General features: G+C 38.5%; 1 long non-coding RNA gene across 2 annotated transcripts in view; it reads right to left on the bottom strand.

Annotated features, from left to right (window-relative positions):
- The window catches only part of LOC125098105 (uncharacterized), a 231,376-nt gene extending 209,135 nt beyond the window's left edge, over nt 1-22,241 (bottom strand). For both annotated transcript variants that reach the window (XR_007126722.1, XR_007126721.1), the window contains exon 1: nt 22,071-22,241. This is a non-coding gene — a long non-coding RNA (uncharacterized LOC125098105). The remainder of the gene's footprint in view (nt 1-22,070) is intronic.
- Between the last annotated feature and the right edge of the window lie 3,414 nt (nt 22,242-25,655).

Below are 25,655 nucleotides of genomic sequence, written 5' to 3'. Positions count from 1 at the left end.
CTTGTGTCAACATCTAGCCACACTCTACCAAAATATAGCCTTCAAGCAATTTACTGCAGTGTGTACCTTCTGCTGGAAAAGCTTTCAGGTCATCTAAGCATAATTCATTACCAAAATCAAGGTATAGTAAAATACCTTTCTGCTGGGGGGGGCGCACAGATGGTAAGGGGAAAACATGCCATGACACTCTAGAACAGTAGTATCTTAGTGCGAAGCTTTCAGGAAGCAGGTACCTTAGGTTCTTGCCCCATGGCTGAACATAACTTGGGCTCTTCCACCAATTTATAGGCCTAAGCCACTAATACTGGGCTCTTTCAGTTCATCTAAGTCCTGTATACAAGGCAGAACAGGCAGGGTCTTAATATCAAACTCATGATATACCTGGTAGTAGCATATCGTCACAGTAAGTCAGGCTTCAGGGTTAAACATGGGCCACTGATCCAGATGATTCACCCCTGTCATTTCCTTAAGGCCAACCCCTATACTCTCATTCCTTTTTCATTCCTATACTTCACCCATCTTTCCATATTCTTTTCTTTTCTTTTTTTTTTTTTAAGATTTTATTTATTTATTTGACAGAGAGAGATCACAAGTAGGCAGAGAGAGAGAGAGAGGAAGAAGCAGGCTCCCTGCCAAGCAGAGAGCCCGATGCAGGACTCGACCCCAGGACCCTGAGATTATGACCTGAGTTGAAGGCAAAGGCTTAACCCATTGAGCCACCCAGGTGCCCCCCCAAATTCTTTTCTTAACTACTGATCATTCACGAGAGTATGCCATTATAATATTCCAATTAAATTTGTTTCATCTGTTGACCATACTTCCCCCCTCAACTTACATATCAGTCTGCAGGTTCTCCTTTATGACAAAACCAATTGTGGATTCTCAATGTCTTCAAGCAAAGTCTTCTCGAAGGTGGCTTAATGTCTATTTCACTCTAGATGTTGCCATTTTTAATAGTTTTTTTGCTTTCCTTTTAAAAACAAAAAGTATGATCCGACATATTAGCTCTATGCTATGAAAACAAAAAAAATATTGTATCAGATAATTTGCCATATATGGATCTATAGAATGTTCCTTTATTTTTTTACTGATGTATTTATTTATTTTAGAGAGAGAGAACATGAGCACATGCGCGTGCACACATACACACACACACACACACACACACACACACACGAGTTGTGGGGAGGAGCAGAGAGAGAGAGAAAGAATTCTCAAGCTGATTCCCTGCTGATCACAAAGCCTGAGGGAGCCCCAGAGAGTCTGAGGCGAAGCTTGACCCCAAAACACCGAGATCATGACCTCAGCCAAAATCAAGAGTTGGTTGCTTAACCAACTAAGCGACCCAGGCACACCTGAAATGTCCTTTTAAAAAAATAAATGGTTAAAGTTTACACATACACTTATGGGGTTTATCTCTGATGCTTTCTTAGAAATAAAATGGGTGGTAGAGGCGTACTGAATCTGCCTCTGCCAAGGCCCCATCAACCTCAAGATCTATTTTTTGTTTTCTTCTTTCAGTATTAACTAATATTTATTAAGAACCTACTGCGTATCTGACCTTATAATGTTTCCTGGCAGCACAAAGATAAAAAGTCACCCTCAATCCTAAAAGATCTCATAGCCTAGAAAAAAGTAGGCAGGCAAATAGCACAGATTACCAGTTAGGTGAAAGTGTTACAGGAACAGGGACTCATATTTACAGGATGAATAAGCAAGGACCAGTAGAGAAAGTAGAGAAGGAGATATTCCAAGAGGAGAGAACAGCAAAGGATAAGGGTAGAAACAAAATGTATAAATTGTTTCCTATTTCCGGAGTATAAAGCTTGAAGCAGAAATAGCCATATAATGTTGAGCAGAAAAAAAATGGACCACATCTTGACAGCCCTACTATCGTATGCTACTTTTCGTTTTATTCTGTAGGTCATTCATTCACAAATGGACAAAGGCTCTGGCAAGAAAATAGGAGAATCACATGGGAACCCTTTTCTAAAAACACATGGTTACCATATGTGTTTTGAAAAATGTCTCAGATGATTGATACAGCATCTCCTCCTTTCCACCTAATTTGAAAAATCACTGCTGTGGATTATGGACAGCCATTGATGAATTCTGAGCAAGGAAATGAATAGATATTTGCCTGATATCCAGATGTATAAGACCTCCATGGACATTGGAGGTACAATGCCTTGTCCAGTGAATGCCTATCTTATAACTATATTTAACACTTTGACTAAATTCCCAAGATAAATCCAACTCCACAACACATTAAGTAGAAATGCAAGTATTTTGCAGAAAATTTCATAGAGATATAGTTCAGAAAGTATTTTGTTCCATACAATAGTAACTTAATAAAAATTTCATATTACATATCTCTATTCCTCTCCACTTGCTTTCTTTTTCCCTGGTTTCTGAAAAATCCCCTCTATCATCCTGAGCAATTTAATTTTTTACCTTCAACTTGCATACCCCATTCAGTAAAACAAAAGCCCTCCAGCCATTATCAATTTTTCTTCATTTTATTTCTCTTAGTTTTACCCCTCTATAACAAGTAGCTTATCAAATTATCCAATCCTTTTGAGAAGGGAACGTTTTAATTGTGGACATGTTTTCTTTATTTGTATAAGTATTAGAAACATCAAAATAATCATTCATTCATTCATTCATTTTATAAACATTTCCTAATGCCAGTCTATCTTAATTCATAGCTACTATCTAGTAATATGACTTGCCATTACTTTCTCTCCAACTCATAAGAATGTCCTCATAACAGTGAAAGACAATCATAAAAATACTCAATTAACATTTTATTTCAATTATGGAAGCACTATTGTGAGCTCTAAAAAAGCTTTTTCAAACAACAGTCTTGGCTCGTGCAATTTTTTTTTTTTTTAATGAAAATGTTCAGACTTCTATTCTCCTACATCTCTCCTGCCTTCCTGACTAGAGACAGAGAAATGGAATGGGTATCCTTTTTGCCCTTCTGTCAGACAAATAACAGATTTCCCCATTAATTACATACAGGCTTGCCATCAGTTAAGATAAAAAAAGTTTAATTCTTTTCTATACATGGGAAATTTATTTTAAAAAATAAGCAAGTTCTATATTTATATTTCTTTTAATAATTTCACAGTTTGAAAATATAATAAATATATAAGCACAGGAAAACAAAGGCATCTTTCTAGTTATAAGTATCTTCTTCTCAACCAAAGAGAAAAGATTGAAATTGTACTCATGCCCTGTTTTCAAAATGTTGCACTGCCATTTTTGAAACTAATTTGTTGAGCCTCAGTGTAGGACACTGGGAGAAATTGCATTTACTCGCAACTGTTTCCTGGTGAAATTGCTTAGCCCTCCAACAATAAGAAATTACAGGAGGACATTGAATTACTCCCTACTCAAATCTAAAGTTCCAGTTTGGAAGGTTTTCCTAAGAAATATATTAATCTGAAGAATTCCATGTTGATTAATATCTTTTATTTATTTATACGAAATGTCTGAATAATACAACAAAGTTATCCTTAAAACAAAGTATGTCTTTTTAAAACTCCTTTCGGACACAGAACACTTTAATGTAGTTGTCTATTTTTTGCATGTGATCCAATTTTACTTCAAGATAGCAGCTCTGGAACACAGCAACTATTTCAGGAAAACAGATTCTTTAAAACTAGATTTTTATGCCAGATCTTTTTGTTGTTGTTAAAATATTATACAAACGAAGATATTTTAGAGAATAATTTAATCTTATGCATCAAACAAAGGCATCCGAGAAGAAAAGCTAAACATTTTCATTAAAACACTCAAGAGTCCATTGTAGACTTTCCTCCAGCCCTTGATCCATAGGTGTGTATGTATGGTAGAGGTTGAAAGAAATTATTTAAAATTCGTTTTAAATAAAAAACCTGCAGGACACACAAATTGTTTTATTAAATATTATAAACTCTTATCTTTGTGAAATATGCATAGTATATAAGGTTGCCTGATTTAGCAAATAAAAATATAGGATGCCCAGTTAAATTTTCATTGCAGATATGCAATGGACAAATTTTTAGTGTAAGTATACACCATGAAACTTTTGGGACATAATTATATTTTCAAAAATTACTTGCTACAGCCTGTATTTTTTCTGGCAACTCTAAGTACATGAATAAAGCACTGAGTCTTTAAAGAAAAATAATTGGATAAAATGCAAACCTTATGCTGCTTTGATGTTTGCTGAGTCACTTATAAATTGAAGGCCCATCCCGCTCACATCCTGGCATAAGGTGTTTGTGATTAATTTTAAAAGTTTGGACCTAGAGATCTGAGTGTTCTAAAGGTTCATGGAATTTGAGCAGCCAGGATACCACAGACTTCTGTATCTGTTTTAGACTCAAAACACTGACAAACCAGGAAAATCTGGTAGGTCTTTATTTTCCGTTATAATTATTCACTACTATTCCCTCCAAGTGGTACCAGAGACAGTTCAGTTTAAATAAAAGTGTTGATTTAATTCATCTAATTTTCCAAAATACCCAGCCACTTTACACATTATCCCTTACATATCTGATTATTCTTTGCTCTTTACATGTATATAGCCCATTCAGTCTCTCACTCCCATAATATCTTCTTCCACTTGCCTGCATGCCTCGGCAAACTCTACTGTGGGCTCAGTTACCATCAAGCCTTCCCCAATCACTTCTGTTAACAGTGATTTTCCCTATTCTGAGTTCTTCTGGCACCTTATCATACAATCAGATAAACATTAAAAAACACTTATGGAGGTACAGGTACATCTGGATGTACATACCTGCACACACACAGTGACACACCCTTCCAAAGATAATTTAATATCCCTTTCTAATTTTTCACCCCCTTGGGTGGTTGGCAGAGTGAGCATCTATGCAAGCTTTGAAAAAACCAGAAAGGAAAGGAAAGGGGATGTTACAAAGTGAATTACATCTGAGTCCCCTTTGAGATTCTTTCAGAAAAAAAATGCAAAAGATTTAAGTTATTCTTAGCTATAGGACTAGTTTTGGTTTTTTGGTTTTGGGTTTTTTGGGGATTTTTTTTGGTTTTGGGTTTTTTGTTGTTGTTTTGGGGGTTTTGTTTTTTGTTTGAACACTACTCTAATATTGCTCCAAATAAGGGCTTACATCTATAAGATAACATCCAGTTAACATCCCAATGATGACTAGAAAAACAGCTTTGAATATATCTTATGCACAAGGTACTACTATTCTAAGCTGTCTACAGGTTCAGTCTCATTTAATATACAAGATAATTGGATAAAGTACTTTCTACCTCCATTTTACAAAGGAGGAAAATGAGATTCAGAGAGATGTCATAAATTCCCCACAGTCACACAGCACGTCCGATAAACGCAGAACAAATACACAGAGGGATTTTACCATAATTCAGGCGCTGAGCTAGATCCAAAGTGTCAAGTCAGAGAAGGAGATGAAGGGAAAGAAGCCGGGGAAGGAAAGGAGGATGAGGGAGAAGGAAAGGAGGATGAGGGAGAAGGAAAGGAGGAAGAATAAGAGAAGAGGAGAACAAGAAGGGACAGTCCTTAGCCTCCTGTATCTTATAGTCTATTAGGGATAATATATATGCAAATAAGTAAACAATCACATATAATTCTGTATAAAGATCATAAGAAGATAAAATGATCAGTTGTACGGGAGATGAGGAGGAAGAGCAGGAGAGGTGAGACATTCACAAGGATATTACAAAACAAGAATCTGAATAAGAATCCATTTATATACAAGGTCGCGAGCACCTATGTATATGTGAAGGCTTGTAATTGTGACTGCAAATGATATGTTGGTAACACTCTAAATCGTAAAATAAAGCTGGAAAAATCATGAGGTACCTCATATTCATAGAACAGGTCTTGAGTTGTGACATGGATGGGATGGGAATATAATACCTCATTATTCAAAATTAAATCCAAATGCCTCCACATAAAGTCCAAACTCCTAAGTCTGATGGTCAAAGCTTTGAAAAAACTGGCCCAGGTTGACTTTTAAAACTTTTATCTTCAAGTGCTTCTATAAATAAATATTCCTCCCCAAACGCATCAGTCTACTCATTCTTTCACAAAATATGCCATGCATTCTTCTTCCTCTATACTTTTGGCTGTCACTTTTGATATATTTAGAATACACACACACACACACACACACAGTTTCTTTCTTAAAGCTCAATTTGAAAGCTTTAAAGATTCTCTGTAAAGAAATGAATGAAAGAACCCTACCGGGACAGACAACAATTTCATGATTATACAGATTATACATACTAGAATAGTGAAGGATAAATAATTCCTTAATAACAACATAATAATTGAAAATATTCATAGAGCTTCAAAAATAGGCTAACATGGTTTCTTAAATTCCCATGTCAGAAAAATATATTACCAACCCAAGCCATGTCACAAAGGAGAGCTGATGACCTCAGTTGACATAAATAGGTCATGAAGGCAAATGAGCTAGTTGTAGGTGATTGGACTGGGACCATCTGTGAAACTGTACCTGAGCAATAAGATGCTAAAGACGCCATCAAGTTGGCCTTTAGATGGCAGAGGAATAATCAGATGGAGACCATGTTCTGAACTTTAAGTGACACTGGAGATCCACAGAGACCAGTAATCGTGAGGCGGCAAGTCAAAAGAACTAGGATAAATATTCCCTTATCTCCTTATGGTTTTCATAAAAACAGCCAGAGTCCCAGTCCTGTTTGATAAATGTGATAATTATTTCTAACAGTCTGTAAATAATAAAAGCAACGCTATTTTTTTTTTAATTTTAGATTCCTGGACTTCATATTCTAATCCCTCTCATTTATTAAATCATTCATTCATTCATTTATTCAATGTATTTTGAGTGACTAGTATGTACCAGGTACTAAGTGCCATGAATATGATGACAAACAACACATACTTGATTCTTAGCCTCACTAAGCTTACAATTAGGCAGGAAAGACAGATACTGAACAAGTAATAAAAATGTGATGAATAATTCTAAAGGAACAATACATACTGCTTGGGGAGTTTAGAGCAATATGATTTAACTTAGTACTCAATTTCAATTCTATAGGAAGAGAACTGAATAGAACACCAATGGGAAACTAAGTTGGCCTATTCAAGATAAACTGAGAGGAAGTTCTATGAAATATGTGTTACTTTCCTGTCCTAGAGTTTAAAGGACAAAAGAAAATACTGCTCATACCCATATGGATAATTTAGGATAAAGGTGCTAAGGAGAAAGGGAACAACTGGGTCCACTATTAAAGCTCCAAGCCTTTATTTAATAGCTGAAAACAATTAAGACCCAAGGTAGTCACATGACAGACTTCAAGATTACATAGCTCATAAATAGCAGAACTAAAACTCAAATCCAGGTGGTAAGGCCTCTAAAGGAGTACTCCCTATACATTATTCAAGGGAGAGGAAGGCAAGTTAGTCCCACAGTACTTCCCTGGTTTATATCTTACTATAACATTTTGAAATATTTTGGTAGGGGGTTGGTTATGGTTATAGGTTTTCAGAATTCTGGGAACAAAGGTGAGGATACAGAAGTTCCAAGAAAAGGGAATGTGAAAACAAGGAAAGAAACCCAATGTAATGAAGTAGACTAGTGGAGAAATAACCCTACTTCAGTCAGGGAAACAAAAAGTGTTCCTCTTTCCCTTTCCAGTTTCTCTGACTAGTGAGGGCACAGAGCAGTGGCAGGAGGTTGAGGCAGATCTTAAGCTTACCCATAATTTCTACCATCCCTCTTCAGTATCCTTTAGTATATATAAATGAGTTTCTTGGGATTGCATCAGATATGATTAAAAATATATTTAGAGAGGTGCCGGGTGGCTCAGTTGGTTAAGCGGCCAGCTCTTGATTTTGGCTCAGGTCATGATCTCAGGGTTGTGGGTTGAAGCCCCATGTCCTGCTCCATGCCTGGCATGGAGTCTGCTTGAGATTCTCTCTCCCTCTGCCTCTGCCCCTCCCTCTGCTCACACTTGCACTCTCTCGCTCTCTAAAATAAAATCTTAGATATATATATATATATATATATATATATGTGTGTGTGTGTGTGTGTCTTTAGAGTGATTTACTTTTTTTTATCAGCTACGACATAAAATCTAAATAGAAACCTAGCCTTTGTTACTCAAAAGCATTTATCAAGACACATTTTTTGGACACTATTCCCCTTCCTATACCACTTAGTTCCAACTCCGCTGTTTCTTAAGAACACGCCTACTTGGAAATCCTGGAGCACTCAAGCCTGCACCAGGGGTGAGAGTTGGTTCACTGGATGACCTATGTCATCATATACCTTGTGTTGTACCCTGGTGGAGACCTTTCTTGACTGACCCCCACGCAGTCCCTGGCTGCTTAATTCTTCACCCTGACGACCCCCCATTTATGACCCAGATTCTACTTCCCAGCAACAAAAGGAAACAAAGCATTACCATTTTAAAGAAGAGGCCTTCTTTGAAGCGCTCAATACCAAAGGTAGTGTTCAATGCACATGCAGTGGGGAAGTTTGGGGTCTTTTGTTTGTTGGTTTAATGTTTAACCTTTTCTTAATATCTCTTCTTTTAAAGGGCTTTAACCTTTTCCCTTTGATCTCTTTGCTTCCTTTTCAGAGAAGCTGCCCACCCACCCAATTCACCACCCCTTTCAGCAGTTTTCCCTTTGGCCTTCACAGCAGCTCCAAAGATATTGGCACCTCTTCAGCAATGCCCCCCCCAAGACTGTCCCCATTATACTTGTCATCTTCCTGATTAACGCCTCCAACATTCATCCCCATTTTTAAGTACTTGTGAGAGGTCTGTTCCAAAAGAGAGTTATGCTTTTGTGAAATTTCTCCCCAAAGCATACTTTACTGACCATCTTTCACCACATTTCCTTTAACAGCAAGCTCTATTCATCCAATAGAAAACTCAGATGAGAAAATCATATGAAACCTCCACTTTAGGCACTTTGAGGAAATAACGAAATTATTTCAGACCATAAAGCATTACATTGTACACTCAAGTGAAACTGTGTAAAAGCTCTACCTTCATTGACTGCTACTTGTTTTTTCACAAAGTGTTTTCACAGACATTATTTTATATAACTCAGTGAGGGAGGCAGGCCAGAAAAGAGAAGGAAACTAGGACTCAGAAGATGTGAGTGATTTACCAAGTCTACATCAATTATTACAACTGAATATGGGAATGCCAACCGGTAAATAGCTCTGGCCTTGACTCTGGAGAGACGCCCCTACCTGCCATCCAGGTGCCTCCACTGAGACACTCCATTCCTTCCACAATGTCTGGCTCAATGGGGTAGGCATCCTGGGTTATGGTCAACAGTTAGTTCTGATTGTCCATGGGTTATGGTCAACAGTTAGTTCTGATTGTCCACACCTGATTTATACCTGCTGTTAAAGGTCCACTATCAACCTAGGACCACTTTAAGTTGAATTATCAGGTTTTCTTGAGGAAGGCAAGGTCATGTAAGCAGTATGAGCTCCAGCTGCAAATCTGTGTGAATGAGATCTTGTGGTTAGGAATCCTCAAAGATCTTTTTTTCCCTGCTCCCAGAAAGAGGCAAGGTTGACATAGACAAGTTGCTTCAACCTTGTGCTATGTAAGAGTTTTTGTTCCTTATGCCATTATTATATATGTGTGTATATATATGTATACATATATATATTGTATATGCATATATAATATATATAGGGAAAGGGAAATATAGGGAAATATAATATAGAGAAAGGGGAAATATATATATATTATATATGGCCATGGTTATTATTTGGGTCCAAATTTTATGCAAGATTCGCCTTGTTATCTCCCACTCTATGTGGGCCCTCAGCTTTGCTTCCTGTTCTCCACTAATATATATGCTTATATAACTCACTCTAGATTAACAATAATTAAAGCTGCTTGCAGACAAATGCCAAATCTAACACTTGCTTACACATCTGGACTTAAACATTTCTGGCCACTGATGATTTCCTTTCCTCTACTGCTAGTTCAGCCATGTTGTTAATAAGATTTAATATTTAATCCAGCATTTTTTAGGTGTTTGATACTGAGAGGGGTTTCTCCAAATAGCTAGTTCTCCATAATGCCAGAAACAGAAGTCTTTGACCCATAATTTGTCATTTTTGTCCATTATTGGCTGCCAGACATGCCATAGACAAATCTCAAGGAAAAATGAACTTGCAAAATTGGCACAGAAAAGTGGAATTGCATTTCATGATAGTGCATGGAAATGGACCCTTGGGGTACATGGATGCATGGGAGGCTGTGAAGTCACTGAAATTGCTATCATCTGGAAAAGATGATGCGATCATCAGCCAGAAACATGGGTTTAAGCAAAGGAAAGTTTACACATTTATTAACTAAGGTTTTCTTTAGAAAGAGAGTGGACTTTTTTTTTGAAAGCTAGAGCAGCAGCTGCCATGGGAATTCTAGTAAAAGTACACTCCAGGAAGCAGGGACCATGGTGGGCCTCATGCCAAAACAGATTGGGAACCACTAGTATAGAGGAAAAAATGCACTCATCTCATTTAGAAGACTGAGGCAGTTTGATTTTCCTCTTTGTGCCAGGGAATACATGTTCCCTTAGGGGCTAAAACAGAGACATTCTCTCCAGCTCTGCCAAGGTCACCTTTGTTAGGCCGATTTATTCTCAGGTGAAGCAAAAGATCCAGCTCCAGCTGCAATGTATTCTATTTCCCTGCCTTATAACAGATTTGTTGGTTAAAGATTAATTTCTTGCTCTATATGAGTGGGCAAATCGCCTAAGAAGTGGGGTCAAACAACAATATATAGAAACCATCTCAATCATACGGTAGATATGAAATATGTTAGAAAAAACAAACATCAAGTAATAATATGAAGACGGCTGCTTCAAAAAGTCTGGTGACAAGCAAATACTGCATTTACCTACTATTGCCTGCTAAGACTCCTCTCAAGCCAAAAAAAGAAAGCCCCTTAAAGGTCAATTACAGGAAGAATTTAGTGCATCAGAGAAATAAACTCATAGTAATTTCTTCATCCAAGAAATATTTGTTGAGTTTCTGCTACGTGCCAGGCATTGTTCTAACAAACTTATTAGTGAACAAAACACAAGACCTGTAGCTTATAAGATATTTTAATACAGGTCTTTGTGGATTTCTAATCATTTTTCTGTTGCTATATTTTAACTACCTTCCATTCTTGGATTTCTCAGAGCTTTGCCCTTCCCTGTCCCGGATGTATGTACGCCCTTGTGGATTCCGCGGCCAAGAATAGTTTCGGCAGGTTCTCAATCTACATGTAACTGGATGGGGGAGGAAGGCCTCTATCCAGCTCCCATGGATTGGCCTTTGTGCCTGTGAGCTTACATTCTCCCAAAAAAGATGATTCAGGATAACGATTCTGGCACATTATCTCATTAGGCCTCCTGATACTAAATGAAGAAGGCAGCTGAAAAATAACACTCCATTTCACAAGAGAGAAATCTGGGGCATGGAAAGGTTAAATAACTTCTCTAAATCAAACAGCCAGGAATTGGGCCTGGGACAAGGACAGAGATCTTTAAAATTCACATCACATTTTCCATCCCTTACATCGCACTGTCTTTAGATTAAGTTTAAAGAATTCTGGCAAAAATCAAGAATATACAAATAGAAAAACATAACTATTAAACAGAATTGCTATTTTCAGAATACTGCTAAAATTTGGATATTGTCAACACTAACCCAAGATACAAAAAATTAATCATCCACATAGAAATGTTTTAAAAAATTTATTATATTCTTTAATTAGATAAACTAAGACTGTATTAAAAATGTTTATGTTCCAGATGTCTCTCCTAATACTGATAATATAGCAACAAACAAAATTCCACAAAGTATTTCACAATATTATGTTGCTATCAGAGCTTTCAAAATACAAACTTGGAAAATAAAATCCATAAAGGGAAAAGCAGAGGGAAACACATTTGTAAATAACCTGGAAACATGAAGAAAAGAGATCAAGCTGAAACTGAATATCCAGCTGTGTAAACACATTTAGATACTTTTAAAAAATCTCAAATTGATGGTATTCACAAGGTCCTCCCAGTGCCAAATCGTATACTTCACATTAATTCTTCTGTGATTCCACATCCTTTCCACACTGCATTAGTCTAAACTGTCTATTTCAGATGGAACCACTCGAATTCCATGAATGTTTTTGTTTAATCAAGTGAACACTGTAAACTGTTGTTCTTGGTCATACACTCTACTCTTAAATAAAAATAAGATTTCTGAAGATGAAAGACTTGAGGTGCAGGTGCTAAATATTTGCAAATACTTTCATTACTCTCAGAGATCTGAATTACAAGTGGGGAAGCAGGGCCTTCATTAGCTTCAGTTCAGAAACGAGTGCTAAAATCCACTATTTGAAGGGAGACTAATTTTCTAGCAAAAAAAAAAAAAAAAAAAAAAAACAACTAGAAGAAAGACTTCCCAGAAGATTTCTGGGACTTCTGACAGAACTTCTGGGAAGTCAGTAACAATTCTAGCCACATGTTGAAATTCTTTTTCCAATTACATGAAATTAATGATAAGGAGAACCTACAGAGTGTGTAGCATTGCAGTAGGAGTTAAGCCTTCCTTTGTAACCTTCCTAACTACATTGACAAGACCTATTTTGATGAAACTGATCACAAGGCAAATTCACATCTGAGTCCTAACAGATGCAGCTGCCTTAATGAATTCAACACCTCTTTTGCCCCAACACCCTACTTTGGTCAAATGAATGCTAACCTATCAAATCCAGGAAAAAAATCTTATTTATAAATTGCAATCACTTTATTTTGAACATTAATTCGTTGGCTCAGAACTACACTATTGATGCTAAATATAGTTGAAGTCACAGTATTTATTTACCACAAATTCTGTAACTATCAAGCCTTTCTTTTACCTGTTTATTATGGAAGACTTCCCAGCTCACAGTCCATTAAATCCATGGTAGTATATTAAACAAATGCACTCAATAAAAATAACTATTTTCTGGATTACATGGAGGTAGGATTGCAAGATCCAACAAATAAAAATATACAATGCTTAGTTAAAAGTGAATTTCTGATAAACAATTACATACTTATACTAAAAATATCACTCACTATTTATTGGAAATTCAAATTTAAGTATGTGTACTGTATTTTATCTGACAACCCTGCTGGAAAGTTACAAAACCAGTACTTACAGCTACAGAATATGTGAGATATTAGACTGAATCTACCATCCAGAATTGTACCTTCTTAAATTGACAAAAACTCAACTTGCTTTCTTGTCATTTTTATGTCTGTGATCAAAGTAAAAGATAGGATGATTAGGTGAATGAACTTCTGGACAAGTAGAGTGAATACCTTTTTAAAATTCAATTTTAAAATCAAAGATGAAACTACATTTCTTCTAAAGTATTAAGTCTTTTAAAATGCAGCTTTAAGACTAATTTTAAGACTATTATTTTACAAAAAGGATAGTGTCAATGAAATCTATTCATCTTCTGAAAGGCATAAAAACTATTTATTAAAATTTCTGATGCCACATATGAAAAAGAGGAAAAGAATCTCTGTAATGTGGTGGTATTGATGAAATAAAATGTGTAATTGTATGCCAACTCTAAGGGGCAGCTGATTATTAAAAATAAAGTTAGTTCCATTTGTTTATCTACATACAAGATTTTGCCATATACTACATATTTACACACACAAGTATCAAATTTCCCCCCAAAACACTAGGTTTTGGAATACCCAATTTTTTTAATCTATCTCATGTTGAGAATACTTGAATCTACATATTTTAAATTTATATTTTAAAATAATAGCTTTATAAATTAGGAAGCAAAACTCTTCACATTAAATATGTATCAAAATGGTTATCGAGAGGAGTCAAGATGGCGGAGAAGTAACAGGCTGAGACTACTTCAGGTAGCGGGAGATCAGCTAGATAGCTTATCTAAAGATTGCAAACACCTACAAATCCAACGGGAGATCGAAGAGAAGAAGAACAGCAATTCTAGAAACAGAAAATCAACCACTTTCTGCAAGGTAGGACTGGCGGAGAAGTGAATCCAAAGCGACTGGAAGATAGACCGCGGGGGGGAGGGGAGGGCCGGCTCCCGGCAAGCGGCAGAGCAACGGAGCACAAAATCGGGACTTTTAAAAGTCTGTTCCGCTGAGGGACATCGCTCCAGAGGCTTAACCGGGGTGAAGCCCATGCGGGGTCAGCATGGCCTCAGGTCCCGCAGGGTCACAGAAGGATCGGGGGTGTCTGAGTGTCGCAGAGCTCACAGGTATTAGAACGGGGAAGCCAGCTACAGAGACAGGGCTGAGGAGTGACTCTCAGCTCAGGGTTACCTTGAACCGGTCACAGGCTCGGTCAGCTCGGAGCGCGGCAGGAGGCCAGGGTGGCGGGAGTCATTGGGCGCTGTTCTCTGGGGGCGCACTGAGGAGTGGGGCCCCGGGCCATCGGCTCCTCCGGGCCGGAGACCGGGAGACCGCCATCTTCATTCCCGCCCTCCGGAACTCTACGGAAAGCGCTCAGGGAACAAAAGCTCCCGAAAGCAAATCCGAGCGGATTACTCAGCCCGGCCCCGGGTAAGGGTGGTGCAACTCCGCCTGGGGCAAAGACGCTTGAGAATCACTACAACAGGCCCCTCCCCCAGAAGATCAGCAAGAAACCCACCCAGGACCAAGTTCACCTACCAAGGAGTGCAGTTTTAATACCAAGGAGAACAGCAGAATTCCAGAGGAGGAGAAAGCAAAGCCGGAGCTCATGGCTTTCTCCCCATGATTCTTTAGCCTTGCAGTTAATTTTTTTTTTTCCTTTTTCAATTTTTTTTCCTCTTCTTCTGCTAAATTTTTTTAAAATTTTACCCTTTTCTTTTTTAACGTTTTTTAACTAGTTTATCCAATATATTTTTTTCCTTTTTATATTTTTTCTTTATTCATTTTCTTCTTTTAATTGTTTCTTTTTTTTTTTTTTTTTTGTCTTTCTGAACCTCTTTTTAATCCCCTTTCTCCCCCCTCATGATTTGGGATCTCTTCTGATTTGATTAAAGCATATTTTCCTGGGATTGTGACCATCCTTCTAGTATTTTACTCGCTCCTCATATACTCTTATCTGGACAAAATGACAAGGCGGAAAAATTCACCACAAAAAAAAGAACAAGAGGCAGTACCAAAGGCTAGGGACCTAATCAATACAGACATTGGTAATATGTCAGATCAAGAGTTCAGAATGACGATTCTCAAGGTTCTAGCCGGGCTCGAAAAAGGCATGGAATATATTAGAGAAACCCTCTCGGGAGATATAAAAGCCCTTTATGGAGAAATAAAAGAACTAAAATCTAACCAAGTGGAAATCAAAAAAGCTATTAATGATGTGCAATCAAAAATGGAGGCTCTCACTACTAGGATAAATGAGGCAGAAGAAAGACCAAATGACAGAGAATAAAGAAGCTGAGCAAAAGAGGGACAAACAGCTACTAGACCACGAGGGGAGAATTCGAGAGATAAGTGACACCATAAGATGAAACAACATTAGAATAATTGGGATTCCAGAAGAAGAGGAAACAGAGAGGGGAGCAGAAGGTATGTTGGAGAGAATTATTGGAGAGAATTTCCCCAATATGGCAAAGGGAACAAGCATCAAAATCCAGGAAGTTCAGAGAAGCCCCCGCAAAATCAATAAGAATAGGTCCACACCCGTCACCTAATAGTAAAATTGACAAGTCTTAGTGACAAAGAGAAAATCCTGAAAGCAGCCCGGGAAAAGAAGTCTGTAACATTCAATGGTAAAAACATTAGATTGGCAGCAGACTTATCCACAGAGACCTGGCAGGCCAGAAAGAGCTGGCATGATATATTCAGAGTACTAAACGAGAAAAACATGCAGCCAAGAATACTATATCCAGCTAGGCTATCATTGAAAATAGAAGGAGAGCTTAAAAGCTTCCAGGACAAACAAAAACTGAAAGAATTTGCAAACACCAAACCAGCTCTACAGGAAATATTGAAAGGGGTCCTCTAAGCAAAGAGAGACCCTAAAAGTAGTAGATGAGAAAGGAACAGAGACAATATACAATATCAGTCACCTTACAGGCAATACAATGGCACTAAATTCATATCTCTCAATAGTTACCCTGAATGTTAATGGGCTAAATGCCCCAATCAAAAGACACAGGGTATCAGAATGGATAAAAAAACAAAACCCATCTATATGTTGCCTACAAGAAACTCATCTTAAACCCGAAGACACCTCCAGATTTAAAGTGAGGGGGTGGAAAAGAATTTACCATGCTAATGGACATCAGAAGAAAGCAGGAGTGGCAATCCTTATATCAGATCAATTAGATTTTAAGCCAAAGACTATAACAAGAGATGAGGAAGGACACTATATCATACTCAAAGGATCTGTCCAACAAGAAGATCTAACAATTTTAAATATCTATGCCCCTAACGTGGGAGCAGCCAATTATATAAACCAATTAATAACAAAATCAAAGAAACATATCAACAATAATACAATAATAGTAGGGGACTTTAACACTCCCCTCACTGAAATGGACAGATCATCCAAGCAAAAGATCAACAAGAAAATCAAGGCCTTAAATGACACACTGGACCAGATGGACATCACAGATATATTCAGAACATTTCATCCCAAAGCAACAGAATACACATTCTTCTCTAGTGCACATGGAACATTCTCCAGAATAGATCACATCCTCGGTCCTAAATCAGGTCTCAACTGGTATCAAAAGATTGGGATCATTCCTGCATATTTTCAGACCACAATGCTCTGAATCTAGAACTCAATCACAAGAGGAAATTTGGAAAGAACCCAAATACATGGAGACTAAATAGCATCCTTCTAAAGAATGAATGGGTCAACAAGGAAATTAAAGAAGAATTGAAAAAATTCATGGAAACAAATGATAATGAAAACACAACTGTTCAAAATCTGTGGGACACAACAAAGGCAGTCCTGAGAGGAAAATATATAGCAGTACAAGCCTTTCTCAAGAAACAAGAAAGGTCTCAGGTACACAACCTAACCCTATACCTAAAGGAGCTGGAGAAAGAACAAGAAAGAAACCCTAAACCCGACAGGAGAAGAGAAATCATAAAAATCAGAGCAAAAATCAATGAAATAGAAACCAAAAAAACAATAGAACAAATCAACGAAACTAGGAGCTGGTTCTTTGAAAGAATTAATAAGATTGATAAACCCCCGGCCAGACTTATCAAAAAGAAAAGAGAAAGGACCCAAATAAATAAAATCATGAATGAAAGAGGAGAGATCACAACGAACACCAAATAAGTACAGACAATTATAAGAACATACTATGAGCAACTCTACGCCAACAAATTTGACAATCTGGAAGAAATGGATGCATTCCTAGAGACATATAAACTACCACAACTGAACCAGGAAGAAATAGAAAGCCTGAACAGACCCATAACCAGTAAGGAGATTGAAACAGTCATCAAAAATCTCCAAACAAACAAAAGCCCAGCGCCAGACGGCTTCCCGGGGGAATTCTACTAAACATTTAAAGAAGAACTAATTCCTATTCTCCTGAAACTGTTCCAAAAAATAGAAATGGAAGGAAAACTTCCAAACTCATTTTATGAGGCCAGCATCACCTTGATCCCAAAACCAGACAAGGATCCCATCAAAAAAGAGAACTACAGACCAATATCCTTGATGAACACAGATGCAAAAATTCTCACCAAAATACTAGCCAATAGGATTCAACAGTATATGAAAAGGATTATTCACCACGACCAAGTGGGATTTATTCCAGGGCTGCAAGGCTGGTTCAACATCCGCAAATCAATCAATGTGATACAACACATTAATAAAAGAAAGAACAAGAACCATATGATACTCTCCATAGATGCTGAAAAGCATTTGACAAAGTACAGCATCCCTTCCTGATCAAAACTCTTCAATGTGTAGGGATAGAGGGCACATACCTCAATATTATCAAAGCCATCTATGAAAAACCCACCGCAAATATCATTCTCAATGGAGAAAAACTGAAAGCTTTTCCACTAAGGTCAGGAACACGGCAGGGATGTCCATTATCACCACTGCTATTCAACATAGTACTAGAACTCCTAGCCTCAGCAATCAGACAACAAAAGGAAATTAAAGGCATCCATATCGGCAAAGAAGAAGTCAAACTATCACCCTTCGCAGATGATATGATACTATATGTGGAAAACCCAAAAGACTCCTCTCCAAAACTGCTAGAACTTGTACAGGAATTCAGTAAAGTGTCAGGATATAAAATCAATGCACAGAAATCAGTTGCATTTCTATACACCAACAACAAGACAGAAGAAAGAGAAATTAAGGAGTCAATCCCATTTACAGTTGCACCCAAAACCATAAGATACCTAGGAATAAACCTAACCATAGAGACTAAGAATCTATACTCAGAAAACTATAAAGTACTCATGAAAGAAATTGAGGAAGACACAAAGAAATGGAAAAATGTTCCATGCTCCTGGATTGGAAGAATAAATATTGTGAATATGTCTATGCTACCTAAAGCAATCTACACATTTAATGCAATTCCTATCAAAGTACCATCCATTTTTTTCAAAGAAATGGAACAAATAATCCTAAAATTTATATGGAACCAGAAAAGACCTCGAATAGCCAAAGGAATATTGAAAAAGAAAGCCAAAGTTGGTGGCATCACAATTCCGGACTTCAAGCACTATTACAAAGCTGTCATCATCAAAACAGCATGGTACTGGCACAAAAACAGACACATAGATCAATGGAACAGAATAGAGAGCCCAGAAATAGACCCTCAACTCTATGGTCAACTCATCTTCGACAAAGCAGGAAAGAATGTCCAATGGAACAAAGACAGCCTCTTCAATAAATGGTGTTGGGAAAATTGGACAGCCACATGCAGAAAAATGAAATTGGATCATTTCCTTACACCACACACGAAAATAGACTCAAAGTGGATGAAGGACCTCAATGTGAGAAAGGAATCCATCAAAATCCTTGAGGAGAACACAGGCAGCAACCTCTTCGACGTCAGCCGCAGCAACATCTTCCTAGGAACATCGCCAAAGGCAAGGGAAGCAAGGGCAAAAATGAACTATTGGGATTTTCTCAAGATCAAAAGCTTTTGCACAGCAAAGGAAACAGTTAACAAAACCAAAAAGACAACTGACAGAATGGGAGAAGATATTTGCAAACGACATATCAGATAGAGGGCTAGTGTCCAAAATCTATAAAGAACTTAGCAAACTCAACACCCAAAGAACAAATAATCCAATCAAGAAATGGGCAGAGGACATGAACAGACATTTCTGCAAAGAAGACATCCAGATGACCAACAGACACATGAAAAAGTGCTCCATATCACTCGGCATCAGGGAAATACAAATCAAAACCACAATGAGATATCACCTCACACCAGTCAGAATGGCTAAAATGAACAAGTCAGGAAATGACAGATGCTGGCGAGGATGCGGAGAAAGGGGAACCCTCCTACACTGTTGGTGGGAATGCAAGTTGGTGCAACCACTCTGGAAAACAGCATGGAGGTTCCTCAAAATGTTGAAAATAGAACTACCCTATGACCCAGCAATTGCACTGCTGGGTATTTACCCTAAAGATACAAACGTAGTGATTCGAAGGGGCACGTGCACCCGAATGTTTATAGCAGCAATGTCTACAATAGCCAAACTATGGAAAGAACCTAGATATCCATCAACAGATGAATGGATAAAGAAGATGTGGTATATATACACAATTGAATACTATGCAGCCTTCAAAAGAAATGAAATCTTGCCATTTGCGACAACGTGGATGGAACTAGAGGGTATCATGCTTAGCGAAATAAGTCAATCGGAGAAAGACAACTATCATATGATCTCCCTGATATGAGGGAGAGAAGATGCAACATGGGGGGTTAAGGGGTAGGAGAAGAGTAAATGAAACAAGACGGGATTGGGAGGGAGACAAACCATAAGTGACTCTTAATCTCACAAAACAAACTGAGGATTGATGGGGGGAGGAGGGTTGGTAGAGGGGGGTGGGGTTATGGATATTGGGGAGGGTATGTGCTATTGTGAGTGCTGTGAAATGTGTAAACCTGGCGATTCACAGAGCTGTACCCCTGGGAATAAAAATATATTATATGTTTAAAAAAATAATAATAAAATTTAAATTAAAAAAAAGGTTATCAATATTAAATTATAAAAAATTAAATATGTATCAGAATGCTTATCAAAATGATTAAATTTCATAGGCAAAAAAGACACATACAAAACTAATCAGATGTAAAATATTCCTAAAAAAGTGTCTTATCTCCACATTCAGGCATGTGTTATCAAGTGGGCCACTGGTACTTAATCCCATGGTACCCTCACTGACGCCTCGTGAAATGCATCCTAGCCTTGTTGGCTTAGGGAATGGAAGGGGGAAGCATTCACCCAGCAGCTCTTATAACCCATTGGTCCAGGGTATTCATATAGGCTTCAAATCCACCAAACATAAAGGGTAAAAGTTGGCTTTAAAATCAGGTCCTTGGATTTTAGACACATAGTTGCATATATTCCAAAATGAGGTGATTTTTTTCCCAGTAGTATGGGTTAGACTAAGTAGTTGATTATGTAAAGCCTTTTCTCGTTATGATTCTGTAATGAATGTATGCAAAATAACATAATTCCGATTATGATTCTGTAAAGAATTTTACAAAATTTTATACAAAATTTATGTATACAAAACAGTGAACTTATTCAGTGGAATACAGAAAATTTTAGTTGGGCATTTTCACCATTTACAAAACAAGAAGCATGTTGACTGAACAAACCTGAACTCAAGAAGGCATCACCAAGACAATAGGGTAGGGGACTCCAGACTCCAACCGCCTACGAAGATCAACAATAGCTATTCCTGGACAGAAACAGCTCTGGGATTCCTCAGGAGCCCACTTAAGAAACTTCAACAACACAGTGGAACAAACCTGAAAACAACCACCCAAAAAGGAATGGACGAACAGCTTCATTTTACCTGCCTCACCCCACACCGGGCAGCACAGCTTGGCAAAAAGAAGGCAATTCCAAAATTAGCAAGACAGGAAACAACATGTGTTGGAGGGGATGTGGAGAAAGGGGAACCCTCTTACACTGTTGGTGGGAATGCAAGTTGGTGCAGCCTCTTTGGAGAACAGTGTGGAGATTCCTCAAGAAATTAAAAATAGAACTTCCCTATGACCCTGCAATTGCACTACTGGGTATTTACCCCAAAGATACAGATGTAGTGAAAAGAAGGGCCATCTGTACCCCAATGTTTAGAGCAGCAATGGCCACGGTCGCCAACCTGTGGAAAGGACCAAGATGCCCTTCAACAGACGAATGGATAAGGAAGATGTGGTCCATATACACTATGGAGTATTATGCCTCCATCAGAAAGGATGAATACCCAACTTTTGTAGCAACATGGACGGGACTGGAAGAGATTATGCTGAGTGAAATAAGTCAAGCAGAGAGAGTCAATTATCATATGGTTTCACTTATTTGTGGAGCATAACAAATAGCATGGAGGACAAGGGGAGATGGAGAGGAGAAGGGAGTTGAGGGAAATTGGAAGGGGAGGTGAACCATGAGAGACTATGGACTCTGAAAAACAATCTGAGGGTTTTGAAGGGGCGGGGGGGTGGTGAGGGGAGGAGGCTGGGGGAACCAGGTGGTGGGTATTAGAGAGGGCACGGATTGCATGGAGCACTGGGTGTGGTGCAAAAACAATGAATACTGTTATGCTGAAAAAAAAAAAAATTTTTTTTTTAAAAGAAGAAGAAGAAGAAGGCAATTCCCCGCTAGCGTTTCCCTCTCCCACAAAGGAGAGCAGGTGAAAGACGGGCTTCCAAAGCCTTTCAGGCCCTAAGTAAAGGACCTACTTGGGGTTCAGCCCAACCAGAGACCAGCAAAGCTGAGACGTACAGTGACAGCTAGGGACAAAGACGTTCAGAGGTTACTGGTAGCAGCGACACAGGGGAAGGAAGAGACCCAGGTTTGCAGTTACCTGCTCTGCAGAGAACCGCAGCAGCTTTCTCCTCTGAAGAAGCCAACCAGCGACCGCCTGCAGATTCCACCTGGTTTCACCTCACAGCTTTTCAAGTTCACAGACACCAGCCGCCTGAGTCCCTCCCAACAGGCTCCGCGGCCCTCACGCCCAGCCAGGGCTCCACACAAGCAGCCATCTCTGGCCTCTGAGGCTGCGCGAGGGCCAGATACCAGGCCTGACTTCCGGGCCGATGCCCAGCACTGCGCGCATGCTCAGGACTAGCCCCTCCAGGTGCACGCTGCACGCCCTCAGACCGCTCCTGACCTGGACCTCTGCAGGGGTGGGACGTGCATGCATGTGTGCATTCATTTTCATTTTACCTGCCTCGCCCCACACCGGGCAGCACAACTTGGCCAGAGAGTGCCCGACCTGGACCTCTGTAGGTGGGCGGGTGTGATTGTAGCCAGAGAGTGGCCCCCAACAGCCAAGGCACCCACCGCTGACCTGTGGCTCCCTTTCAGCAGCACCTCTGGCTCTATAACCGCATCCAGCGTCAAAAGTCCTGTCTCTGGCCTCCAGCGTGCCCTGCGCACGCTGGTGGTGAGACCCTGCCGTTGCAGCAGGGCACCCCGGATAGCCGGGGCTGCATTTGCATAGCCGGGGCTCCTGCAGCTGCTAGTGTACCCAAAGTTGGCCCTGGCCCTAGCTGCTGGCACTTGTCCTTGCCACCACGTGTGTGTCTGCAATAGGCCCCTCCCTATGCCTGTGGAGGGAAAATGAAGAAACCCTTTAGAATGTCTAAAAAAAAAAAAAAAAAAAAAAAGTTTTATTGAAGCCCAAGTTAAAAACAGCTGCGTGGGATACACAATCTTCACAAAGAAGAGTGCTCTGGTAAGGGAACATTTGGTGTGGGGTTATATACAATTTTTACATAAAAAGTTGCAAATTATTAGACAACATTTCGGAAAGTTGCAGACCTTATCTTAAGCTACTCCTGTATGCGGGGCTGTATGACTTTAATCTTATGGGAAACCAGGGAAGTTTCTTATTTTTTCTTATCTTTGTGTTCAGAAGTCTCCTTTTTGGTTATTTTCTTTAACGAAAGAGATGTACAATGTATGCTCGGGGCGGAAATCAAGCCCGTCCTTTGAGGTTTTGCCGAGTCATTTTGACCTTGGTAAATGTTAAAGGAGAGCTTCCCTGGGAGCCCAGGAGCAGGGCCTACAAACATTAAAAGTGGAAATTTTCCTTTATCACTCCATAGACACCTGCAGGTGGCCCCCCGCAGCTGACTGTGCACACCACTAGCTCCAGCCTACAATCAAGTGGGATTTATCTCTGAAATAAAAGGATGGTCCAACTCAACCCAAATCAGTAAATGTGATACACCACATTAATAGAATGAAAGACAACAATCACATAATCATTTCAATAGATTTAGAAAAAGCGTTTGACAAGTTACCACATCCTTTTATGATAAAAACTCTCAACAAATTGGGTATAGAAGGAACATACCTCAACATAATAAAGGTCATATATGACAAACCCACAGCTAATATCATAGTCAACAGTGAAAGTACTCAAAATCTGATTCCAAAAGCCTGAGTGAATAAACTTACTAAGAACCAAACTATTGTGGTTCCTGCGTAATTCCCTGTGAATTCTCAAGAGGAACATATCTACTTTTTTCTAATATAATAATAATTCAAAATTTAAATAGTGCTGTACACTTCCCCCTGTCCTCCCCAATATTTCCTGGCCATCTTATAGCACTTCTCTTCTCTCAGACTAAATATGAGAACCTTCCCCATTGACCAACCTCCATCTCCTACTTGCACCTCAAGTTGTGTTTGAATATTAATGACAGCAACTCATGAATCTTGCATTTTAACACTGCAGAATTTAGTTCAAGTATTTGCATAATTTTCCTCCTCCCATATCTGTCTCTCCCTCCCTTCATGACTTCCTTAGTAATGGGTTTGTTTCACATAATAGCAGGCTCAACTCCCAGAGGAGAGATGCCCATTATACAACATTCCCAAATACTTTAGGAAGCAGAATATAGGATAGTGAGCAAAATAGTTAACCAGGAGTTTAGACAGCTGAATTGTGGCTGTGTTTCGGCCTGTAATTACATGTTTGACTTTAAATAAGTCAACTGAACTTTTTAATGTACCAGGACTTGTTCAACACTGATGTAATGTCTATGAAACAACAGAGTTTTTATCTTTTAAAAGTTGCCTTTAGAAAGGGACAGGTAGGGGCACCTGGGTGACTCAGTGGGTTAAGCGTCTTTCTTCCACTCAGGTCATGGTCCCAGGGTCCCAGGATCCTGGGATTGAGCCCCACATTGTTTCTCCAGCTCCTCTCTCTCTCGTTATCTCTGTCACTACCTCTCTCTCTCTCTCTCTCTCTCAAATAAATAAATAAATAAATATTTTTTTAAATAAAGGGTGACAGATAGATTGGTAGATCTCATTTTGCAATTATTTATTTTCCCCACGCAATTTATAATTAGCATTGACTAGAAAATCATATAAGAAATATTGAACATATATAACTCAGCTTGTTTTTAATGAAACTATTTAAATGTAAAAATATAAGTAAGGGGAAAATGATTATGTAATGGCACATTTTTTCAAACTTGAAAATATTTATCAATAATATCTATTTTTGGGGCACCTGGGTGGCTCAGTGGGTTAAGCCTCTGCCTTTGGCTCAGGTCATGATCCCAGGGTCCTGGGATCGAGCCCCGCATCAGGCTCTCTGCTCAGCAGGGAGCCTGCTTCTCCCTCTGCCTGCTTCTCTGTCTACTTGTGATTTCTCTCTCTGTCAAATAAATAAGTAAAATCTTTTTTTAAAAATGTCTATTTTCTAATGAACTCTAGTTTGCCAATTCATAAAAGCAGTTTCGTATGCAAACTGGTAGATCCAACCTGCTCAAATGAAAAAATTCTCAAGGGGGATTAAAATACAATGAAATTATTTTTCATGTCTAATATATAGAGTTTAAATGCCATTGTTTTAAAAATACATAAGAAATTGATCTTGCAGTTTTTAAATTCAATTTTTCATGCTGTTTAATTGTTTTTAAGTGTCTTTGCTAATTACATGAGATCATGGACTCATTCAAAGTATTTTTAAATCCATACATTTTTAAACTCATATTTAACCTCTAAAAATATTCCCTGTGGTATAAGCTCTGAAAATAACTCAAACTGCTTTTTCTACTTTAGTAAATGGATCTGTTATTCCATATGTTACCATATAGGTGACAGAAATATAAAGATGAATAAGACATAGTGCCTGGTTTTAAGGAGTTTGCAATCAAATGAGGGGAAAATAGGCAAACAAACAATAAAACCCCGGAAATTGAGATTAATTTATTTAATAAGTATTTACTAACCATTCTGTATTTGCCAGGCAATGTTCCAAGTGCTAGGGAGATAGCAATAAACAACAAACAAACAAACAAAGTGACAAACATCTCCACCCTCTTAGAGCATACATTATCATGGAGGGAGAGGAACAACAATAAAGTAAAATATACCGTACGTCAAGTGTTGATAAATGGGGTAGGGGGAACAAAATAGAAAAGGGGGA

The sequence above is a fragment of the Lutra lutra genome, chromosome 4, assembly GCF_902655055.1.
Source record: "Lutra lutra chromosome 4, mLutLut1.2, whole genome shotgun sequence".
NCBI classification, from domain to species: domain Eukaryota; kingdom Metazoa; phylum Chordata; class Mammalia; order Carnivora; family Mustelidae; genus Lutra; species Lutra lutra.
This window is presented reverse-complemented; position numbering and strand designations above follow the sequence as displayed.